Source organism: Myotis brandtii, unplaced genomic scaffold (assembly GCF_000412655.1).
Source record: "Myotis brandtii unplaced genomic scaffold, ASM41265v1 scaffold136, whole genome shotgun sequence".
NCBI lineage: Eukaryota > Metazoa > Chordata > Mammalia > Chiroptera > Vespertilionidae > Myotis > Myotis brandtii.
In genome coordinates, this window is record NW_005354829.1 from 2,525,553 (window position 1) to 2,536,573 (window position 11,021).

The window sequence follows — 11,021 nt, forward strand, 5'->3', positions numbered from 1 at the left end:
ACCCCGTTACCCTGGCCTCTGGTTCCCCGCCGAGGACAAGTTAACTTGCTGAGCAGGAAGATTTCTGCCCGTTCTGACCCAGGCCGGTGAAGTGAACTCGGAAGAGTCTTGAGCTGATCTGGGGGTGCGATGGTGTCTCTAAGAGCTTAGGCTCCGCGAGGAAAAGCTGCAAGGCCCCAGGTTTTCTTTTTGTTTGGAAAAATAGAAATAAGACCAAAACAGAACGTTGCTCTATCTTGCACCTTTTTGGAATGAGGAAGGGAAAAGTCTAGGTAGGGAGGCTGACCTGAATGAGTATGGCACACAAAGGAGTCAGGGTGCTGCGCCACGCAGATTTGGACAAGGAATAACCCCCAGTCCTCAGGAATAGCAGTGTGGGTGTGGGCAAGCCTGGAGCTGGTGAGTGAGAGTGACCTGGAACCCACACTTTTCCAGATTGTACTCAGTGATCAAAAGACGACGAAGAGGTGAAAGGTGTTGCCATAAATTTAAAAAGACAAAGAAAAAAATAAAACACGGCCTCCTGTTTCTCCTCAATGTGATTTCCATCCCCAATGTTTCAAATTTGTATTGTGCAGGTTTGTCTTATTTTTAGTCATGAGGTGTGTGTGTGTGTGTGTGTGTGTGTGTGTGTGAGAGAGAGAGAGAGAGAGAGAGAGAGAGAGAGAGAGAGAGAGAGAGAGAGAGAGAGAGAGAGAGAGAGAGAGAGAGAGAGAGAGAGAGAGAGAGAGAGAGAGAGAGAGAGAGAGAGAGAGCTGTCTTTGACTACAGCCTGCCCGAGAAAGGGTGTATTTATTGTATACTTTAAAACGGAAAACAATTAGTGACAGTCACAGCATTGTGTGTCTGCTGATGAGTGCATCCATGTGGATTGACACTGTAAACTGGAGAGGCCTGTATCCTTTGGGAGCAATGAGACTTGTAAACCTAATTTCTGGGGGCAGCAAACTTTGTTACCCAGAAAGCAGGCAAAAATTCTTCTGTTCTTTTTTTGGTGAATTTTAGCATACTCAGGTGATCTGTATAGGTTGTTGTATCAGATATATTTTAAATACTTCAAGTCAACCCAGTTCCATTCTTTTCCTTTTTGTTTCTGGAATACTAGTATATTTCCCCCCAAATGTTAACACAGTAGGCAGCCTGAGCAGGCCCAGGGGATTCTGCAGTGGGGGAGGGGAGGGATGGAAGTGTTAAGGGTGATCAGTGAGAAAACAAAGCTTGGTTCTTAGACTTTCTTAACTCCAACATCTGAACAGTTAATGTACTACACATTGACACATAACTTTCCATCCTTCCATTCCTTCCTTGCACAGTTATAATACACTAGAGGCCCAGTGCACAAATTCATGCACCGGAGGGATCTGGCCGGCCCAGCCCCAATCGGGCAGATTGAGGCTGGACCTGTCGGGAGGAGGAGACAGCTGGAGGTTGGCCAGCTGGGCCCCACCCCCGATTGGGGGGGCCATTAAGGGTCAGTGGCTGGGGGAGGGGCCTTGGGAGGTTGGCCAGCCAGCCCCACCCCTGATTGGTGTGGGGGCGCGATTGAGGATGGAGCTGGCTGGGGGGAGGGGCTGTGGGCCGATCAGGGTGGTGGGGGCCCATGGGGCAGGGCCTGCCTGGGGGAGAGGCTACAGGAGGTTGGCTGGCTGGCCCCACCCCCTATTGGGGGATGGGGGACCATCAGGGGCAGGGCCAGCTGTGGGGGGAGTGGCTGTGGGCCGATCAGGGTGGGAGAGGCCAATCAGGGGCAGGTTGGGTGGTGGGGGTTGGCCAGCCGGCCCCAACCCCAGATCGGGCTGGTTTGCTGGCCGCAGTAGGCATCATAGCGACCAGTCATTCCAGTCATTACAGCATTCCAGTTGTTACAGCGTTCTAGTTGATGACTTTTTATATATATAGATACCCATTTCAAATACACATTGGCTTAAAAACAACTTTCAAAGGAACCCCATTGTGACTACTTTCTAAAAAACTTGTCTATTCTGTAAGCTTTTGTATATTAAAAATAAAGATAACTTTTATTTTTTCTTTTCCACAAATTTTCTTTTACTTTTAATGATATGAACCTTTAGGTTGAAGTAACTGTTTTTACATGTCATTGAGATGAAGAGTTTGATTAACCCACCATTTTCCTTCTCATCACATACACATGCAAGTCTCAAAAGAGGAGTCAGAATTTCTTCTTTAACTACATTCGATTTACAAAGAGTAAACAAATTATTATTAAGCATCGTCTTGGGGGAAGAAGAAATTGTCAATTTAAAAATTCCAACAGTATGCTACAAAAAGAGGAAGATATGAAGATATATATTTTTTCATCTTCCAATGTTCCAGGAAGGACTCAAGACTGAGCATCATCATTCTTTGTAGAACATAATCCTTTGCTCCTGTTTTATGGAGTAACATTCAAGCAGGGAGCATGCTACCCGGAAACAGAAATAGTAATGTCCACTTCTCCAGTGTTTTTCCTATTCTCTAATTATAAAATGCTCATTTGGGAAATTAAGTTGGATTTTATGTGTGTTATAAAATTAAAGTGGCTGTTTCCCTGTAGTCATGGTTTTATATCATTTATGAAAGGCAGCTTATCTATAAAGGTGAAAGTTAAAATCACTGGGGACTCCTAAGACAAATTATTGAATAATAAAACATTCTCCAGACAATGCCTGGATAACATTTCTCTGAGGAACATAACATGTCTGTTGTTTTTGTCAAAGTTATTGCTGCATTTTAATAACAGCTACCATTTGTGGAGGATGGTTACTAAGTGTTTTGTTATAATCTCAAATGATATATGATCTTATTAGTTACAGGATAGTAGGGGTAAATAAAGTAGAGAAAATAGTATGATTATATTTGATGTATTTTTTCCTGTGATAATCTTTTTATATTCATTAAGAGTAACATTTCCTTATCCACTGTTTCTATCATGGTAAAGTTAAATCCTTAATTCTTAAAAGATGTAGAAAGAGCCATTTCTGCATGTTATCAAAAATATTTTATGATGCTCATTGCTTCATTGATATCTTTGGATTAGTAATACTTTGTCATATAATCAATATATAAATCTTAAAACAATGAACTAACATATAATTGTGAAGTAAATACAATATTTTTAAGGAACAAAAGCAATTTTTTAAAAAAAAGATAAAGCAAACCCAAATTATTTGCATGCATAAAGTCATTTTCCCAGGTAATTCAATGATAGTTTTGAGGTCCTCAGGGAGCACTTTAAACATTTCATTGCTTTCTTCTAACAAGCACTGTGCTGCTTAAGCAAAACTTTATCTTTCCTTTTGATGCACTAATGATTGCATCATTAAATATAAAAGAGTGACTGATTTCCAGAGAGAATGTGCAGCTCTTTTTTTAAAGTAAGTTTTCCATGTCAAAAATATATACACAAATATGTGACACACACACATATTTTATTATATACTAGAGGCTTGGTGCATGAAATTCTTGCACTGGGGTGGGGAGGTTCTCTCAGCCCGGCCTGTGCCCTCTCGCAGTCTGGGACCCCTCGAGGGCTGTCTGCCTGCCAGCTTAGGCCCGCTCCCCCTGGCAGTCACACATCCCCTCTCACAGTCCAGGACCCCTCACTCCTTACCGCCCACCTGCTTGCTGCTCCTTACCGCTTGGCTCACTGCTCCTTAGTGCTGCCATGCAGGCAGGAGAGGCTCCCACCACCGCCACAGTGCTCACCAGCAGTGAGCCCAGCTTCTGGCTGAGCAGCGCTCCCCCTGTGGGAGCTCACTGATCACCAGGGAGCAGCTCCTGCGTTGAGCATCTGCCCCCTGGTAGTCAGTGTGTCATAGCAACCAGTCGTTCCCCTGTTAGGTCGATTTGCATATTAACCTTTATTATATAGGATTATATATATGTTATGTTATATTATATATATTTGTGATTATATATATAGTTATACAATCATATACATATTTGTATAAGGTGACACTTGTCAGAACATCTGAATTGCAGCCAGGTATTATTGCAAGTTAATGGTGTGGCTTTAGTCAAGAACCTGATGTTTTTAGATTTCACTTTCTTGGACTAAAAATGAAATGCTTTCACTAGCAGATCTGGAGCCTCCTTTGAGCAATGAATATCCATGACTTTATGCCATTAACAAGCATGCATTATAGGCATATGTGTGGAATATAACCTTTTTCAATCTTCAGAAAAATTTAATAGTCATAGAATTGTTTGTCTCCCCTTCATATTCAGAAAAAGAAGAAGAAAGAAATACTCTTATTTTCAATCAATACTAGCACATTCTTTTAAATACAGGTGTAACTATATGATATTTGGTTCCTTCCTTTAAAAGTTGTGGATATCTTACAGATCAACAAATCATTCTTTAGCTGGTTATATTATTTTTAAAATTTCAGCACAAAATATATAGAAAAAGAGAACATGGGTTCCTTTGGAAAAATAACATTCTATCATGTAAATCCACATTTAGGCTGTATATTTTCTTTTGTGGATCAAAACTCCTAACAAAAAGTAGTATTATTGGGAAGTATAGCCCCAATATTGTGGGTGCATTTTTTAAATAAAATTTTATATCCTAGCTAATTTTTCATGGTTAATTTTTTAAAAATCTAGTTGTAAATCTAATTATAGCTTTACTTTATTTAAGTGGAAATGAAAGAGAAAGTTTATTTATTTTTGTTTTGGTATGTTGTTTTGAATAGTCTTTTTTAAAAATATATTTTATTGATTTTTACAGAGAAGAAGGGAGAGGGATAGAGAGTTAGAAACATCGATGAGAAACATCAATCAGCTGCCTCGGGCACATCCCCAGTAGGTACATGCCCTTGACTGGAATCGAACCTGGGACCCTTCAGTCCGCAGGCCGACGCTCTATCCACTGAGCCAAACCAGTTAGGGCTTGAATAGTCTTTAAAAAGAATATTTAGAGAACTGTTCAAAGCATAAGCCCAGAATCAAAAGTTGAGATGGTTGAATAATATGCTCTTCAAAAGTGCATCTGTTTCCATGTTCTTACTCTTATTATTCTCACAGGTAATTCGGCTTTAAAAGTATATTATTCAGCAGGTAGAGACATTTTCTTTACTAGATATTTACATTTTCAAAGGCAGTATGATCCATTATTTGAGCTTAAATCTAATGGGGAAAGCAAAATCAACACATAAGAAAATCCAAAAATATAAGAATAATCATCAAGAAAAATACAGTAGTAAGCCTATATGTGTATAAAATGTATACATGTATACCAGTATTATGTGTGTATATATAAAAATAGCAATAATCCACCATAGCTAAAATGCCAAAGACATTTTTTAAATGTTTGAGATGAACAACTAGTCTTGACTTGTGATGATCATAATTTATGTAATCCTACCTTATTTCTTGTTTTTAAATCCTTCAACAACACTTTTTCAGTATCTTATGATATGCCCAACATTGTTCTAGGCTTTACATTTTAAAGGGTGAAAATAGGAGTCACTGCCTTTCAGGGACCACAGTGTAGTTGTAGGACCCTGTAAATAAATAATAAATTGCAATATAGTGTGATAGATGATGTGTTAGAAATATTCTTAGAGTGCTGTAGGAATAAAAATAAGACAAACTCAGCTTATGGGGTTTTGAGGAGATGGCAAGATATAAAAGAGGGTTTCATAGTTAAGAAGATACTTGAGCTAAATTTTGAGGAATTGGTGAGAGTTAAACCAGCAGATGGAGGGGGTGGGCAAGTAAGAAGTGAGAAAACGGCTTGCACACGAGAGAGAATGTAACATCCAGAGAAGTGCACATAGTTCAGTGTGACTGAAATGTGTGGGAAGTGGCAGAGGATGATACTGAAAATATTGGTGAAAAGGGACATTGAATTGCACTTGACGGATCTGGAGACTGGATTGCTGTGAAAGCAGCTAGTGATAGAGAGGTCATTTAGTAGAGAAATAAGTAGAGCTTGATGGGTGTGAAAGAACACAATTGAGAGGTATTTAAGGAGTGAAATGAATGGGAAGCTGTACCCAATTGAATCTGAGAGTGAGAGAGGGAAATGCTGGGGACAATTCTAAGATTGGGGCTTGTGGGATACAGATCATGACAGTGACTACGATCCAGTCCACTAGCTGAGAAACACATTTCCAAGGAAACGGGAGGAGATCTGTACTTTAGATCGAGATTTAGGGTTAGGAGCATACCAGCGTGTAATTGATGGCAGAGGGTATGATTATAAATTAAGAATGGGGAAAAAAGGAGAAGATTAAGAATGAAATCTCCAGTAAATTTGGGCAATTCAGGTCAATCAAAGAAGGGACAAGACCACAAAAGGCAATAACACACAGCTTTATTTAGGTGGTCTTGGATGGGGTTGCATGACAGGGAAAGTCTCTCCCGGCAAAAGACCTTCCAGAGACTACAGTGTGGGGCTACCACCCAGAAGGGGGATAGGACAAGGGAACTCATGGAGGAGAAGGGGAAAATAGAGAGGAGGCTTAGGAGTCTAGGTCAGCAAGGTGGGTCGATTTGGCTCAGAGAGCTCAAAGGGCAGCAGTAGATTGGAGTCTTTATGGCTACAGGGTTTGTCTTATCTCTGGGTATGGAAGTAGGCAGGCTAACCATATTTTTGTTTGGACTACATTTAAAGCAATTAGATGTGTGAGAATTTGAGTTTGGTGCTGTCTGGCTTTGGGCTAATAATCCTAGCCTGCTGTGAAGAAGTAAAGAATATGGGGACCATTTTAGGCTACTACACAGGTGCCATCTCTGACCCAATTATATAACAGGATCATAGGGAGAAAAACACCTAAGAGGTTGATGGAGAGATCTGATCCTGGGGGAGAAAATTGAGGAACAGCCAGTAAGGAAAGCCTATAGTGTAGAGTTAGTGATGTCAAAGGAAAAGAAGATTCCAGGAGGATAGGATGGTCAAAGAAAAGCCTATAGTGTAGAGTTAGTGATGTTAAAGGAAAAGAAGATTCCAGGAGGATAGGATGGTCAAGAGAGTGAAATGCAACATAAAGAACAAGTGGAATAAGTCTCAGTTGTGTCAATTGGCTTCAGCCATTGATGTCTGAGGCAGACAGTTTCAGGTGGGCCACATTTGAGGGGCCAATGAGAGGACAATAAACATACCCTATTCTTGGAGAAGCTACCAGGCAAGAGAAGGCAGCCAGAGAAGCTATGACATGAGTAGGGAATTACAATGGAAAAAAGTGAGCAATTTTGGTTTTGTTTTTATTTTAGTGTTAAGCCAAGAAAATGGAATCCTATATAATAAAAGGCTAATATGCAATTGTCCCCTCAACCAGGAGCTCGACCAAGAGGGAGGGGCTGTCAACCACCTGCAGCCCCTCCCCCCGGCTGGACCGGCCTGATTGGCCCCATCAGGGCTGGCCAGCCGGATCTCACCCATGCATGAATTCGTGCACCGCCTGTAGTTATTGAATAAACAGGTGGTGTAGTTATGTTACTGTTGTTTAATAAGCCTCCCAAAATCCCAAAAATCTAGTAGAATTAAAACAACATGGATTTTATGCTCATGGACTGAGAGGGAGAGCCCAATGATGATGGTTTGTCTCTGTCCTATGATGTTTGGAGTGCCAACTGGGAAAACTCTGTGGGTTAAAGTGACTCAAAGTCTGGGGCCTGAAACAGCTGTGCTGGAGGATCTGCTGCCCAATTGAGGGATGTAAAAGTTAGGGAGTAAATACCCTATGGCTTACTAGTATACTCACTTTGGAAGGAAGGGAGGAGTCCATTGAGACTGAAGGTATGGGGTAGGAGGCTGGAAGAGAGTGGTGACAATTTGAAATATCTTGTAAGGGAGAAATTGGGAGTCACCCAAGCCCAAGAATTTCAAGGTAATATTTGAGGCTCAAGTCAGGGTTTGAAATTATAGTTGTAATAATCTGTGCAACTTCACCTACATGCTATGCTAGCAGCAAGTGGTAGCTAAGTAGTCTCCTGGGTTGAGAAGAGTCAGATTAAGCCAGAGCCCATTCTTGGATATTTATCCTCTTCCTAGATTTATATGCATCTCGGGAAAGAAAAGCAACAGCTAGACCTTAAACAAAGGAATGAAGAGAGGATAACTTACCTAAGCAAAGGGATACCCGGGAATACTTCATATCACCTCTGTGCCTATTAGTGATCTTATTTAGGTGCACATACGGAACATTTTTGCTATCTTTGGGAGAAATTGCCCTATCTCAGGAAGTGCTGCGTTGTGAAGGGGTCTGGTACCAATCTCAAGCCTGAGATTTCAGAGGTGGGAGTGGGTTGGGGAGTGGGAGTGAGGCAAGATGAACAGGGAGAGATGCTTGGCACAGATGATGGGAGGTTCAGTGGTAGCATTCATCCTTTCCCCTTTTAGCAGCCAAGCCTACTGCACATCTCTTCGGAAAGAGATCTGAAGGGAATAGTAATAATTATAACTTAAAAACAACAATAGTGAAAATGCCAAACGTCTTTTCATTAGGCATGCGACGAATACAAAATGCTACACTTGTGTAAAATAGCATTATACTTTTGTTGAATGTCCAAAGGGTGTCTGACAAGATGAGATCTGCAGGGAAATGTTTGGATGCTTACTAAATAATTTTTAAGATCCCAGTCCTCTAGAATCTTTTTCTGACAGTTTTAAAACAAATGCTCTAAATTTGTAGCCTATGTAACCAAATGAGAACCTTTGTTGAAGTGCATTCCTATTTACAATCAAGAACAAATCCATAAATAGCAGCTGGTGTCTTCTACACTAGTAAGTTAATTGAATTGTTTGTCTATGTACTTGTATACTACCATTTTAACTACTTTGTTATTTCTTTCTGCTAGTTAATTCTCTCAAAAAGACAATTGAGTAAAGTGATTGTATAGACTATTTGTACGAAGCAATTTGGTTAAACTCTTTACTGACTACATTTCAAAGATTCTAAGATGAGGATTATTTATTTAATACTTTAATACTCTACCTTTGAGATTAATTTACAATTAAATGTATGTTATTGCTGTACTGGAAGCATTCTTTTTCTTTCTTAGTGGTCCATAAAATAACATTGCAACTTATACTTCATAGGATTAAACTTTCAAAGAAATGCAGTAGGGAAGTCACAGAAAGAAGGGAAAACTGGCACATAATTAATTCATAGAATGTGAACTGACTCACCAGTATGCTGCATAGTAAGTTCTACCCCAGTGGAATTTTTCCCTTATCAATATCATCTATATTCTAGTTTCCCAGTTACATATCCAGTTACATGCCTATTGAGATTTTTCTGAATGATAATTTATTATGATTTTCCCATTTCAAGCCCTAATAGCATTTCAGGAATCTTAACCTTCCCAGCAGAACTTACCAGGTGATCAATAGATCAATTGCAGTGAATAAATTATTATACCAAGTATAGTGACGCACCTTTATCTAGACAATTATTGAGTCATGGAATTTAAAAGTTAAGCCCATTTGTAAAAGATAAAACTAAGATCTACACAGATTCAATGAGTAGATTCTATCTCTCTGTTTAAATGACGGAACAAGATGATTGCCCAAGAGGACATGAGAATAGGTCATTAATTATCCTAGTCATGGTTTATAAGGTCAGGCTGTCATGAAATTTCAGAAGGAAACACACACACAAAAAAATGCAAACAATTCTCTCTCCCTAGCAAAGGTTTTTATTTGGTTTAAATCCTAAATAGAAAGTTATATGACTGACCACTTAAGAGGAGAAAAAGAAATTATCTTTATTTAATACATATCTTCTCTTCAACACATCTGTTGACATGTATCTTCTGAGGAACTCAGACTATTTTATTTCAAACTTTGCAAGATTATAAGAATATCTTACATTATATTTGATGATTTTACTATGCTTTATTTTACTATTTTACACTTTGGAAAGAGTACTTACTAAATGATATATTCCTAGAGAATTAAATGATTTTGCTGTTGCTGAGGAGCATTTCAAAACTTCTGTTTGTACCATTAAATTTGATATAGAAAGAGTCCTTGAGACCAATAATCTTTCAAAGATGGGTATTTGATATGACTATCTCAAGAATGCAGCTTTATAAATTTGTCTTTGGGGGACACTTCATAAAAATTAAGTTTATGAGGTGACAAAATACATTCTTACAGACATGCTTTTATTAGTATTCGGGAAAATACAGAAAGGAAAGTAATGTGTCCAAATTAAGGTCTCAAATCCAAAATACTTGCTGATAAAGCAAAAATGTTTAATAAAACGTGTTCTTCATAGAGAATTAAATTATTTCATTTGAAATTCTTGCAATAGGCTAAAAATAGCCAATTTGATGATCAACACCTTGGGATAAACTTGCTTCTAAAAACAGAACGTGACTTAAATGGAGTGAACAGAGGTGAGTGGAAACATAAATGAGTTATTGCTCTTTAAAAGAATTGAAATTCCTAAATTATGCCTTAATTTTCATCCTTGATAAAAAGAAGAAAAAGGAAAATATATATTATACCATATTATTCTGTTGAACCATTAATGGGACATTTCTAAATGTATTCTCATATCTATTATAGTACATTTATTACATAATTATGATATTTTAATTCTTGATCATGTCTCTTCCCAACTATATAAAAATGCCTAATGACAACTGCCAATGAAAAAGCTTTCCTGCAACAAAAAGGAGAGATTGTGTACATCATTCTGTATAAATAAATGAGTTATGGCTTAATCTTGAGTTGTAAATAGTGTTTATTCAGCCTAACAACCAGGAAAAGAAAACATTTCTTAACAGTGTCTTGGAATTTTGTTTAGTTTTTAGTTTTGAAGACAGAATGCAATCATAGTAGTTATGCAATAAAACCTTTATATAAACCCCTAGGCAGTGTCCTGTATCTTTGTTCAGAAGACTTTAGTTTTTGACAGTTTGATTTGGAAAAAGTTTTATTCATCTACATCAGTAAATAATTGGGGTGTGTGAATGACACAGCTTTGACTTTTCAAACTAGAACAGAACTGTGTGAAACATCTGAGATCAGCAGACCATTAATTAGCCTGAATCATTGGGCA

At 38.7% G+C, this 11,021-nt stretch overlaps 1 protein-coding gene across 1 annotated transcript in view; it reads right to left on the bottom strand.

The window, feature by feature from the left end:
* NPY5R (neuropeptide Y receptor Y5) overlaps nucleotides 1–22 on the bottom strand; it is an 8,995-nt gene extending 8,973 nt beyond the window's left edge. The window contains exon 1 of the mRNA XM_005860519.2: nucleotides 11–22. The gene's annotated coding sequence lies outside the window, so the exon portion shown is untranslated. The remainder of the gene's footprint in view (nucleotides 1–10) is intronic.
* Between the last annotated feature and the right edge of the window lie 10,999 nt (nucleotides 23–11,021).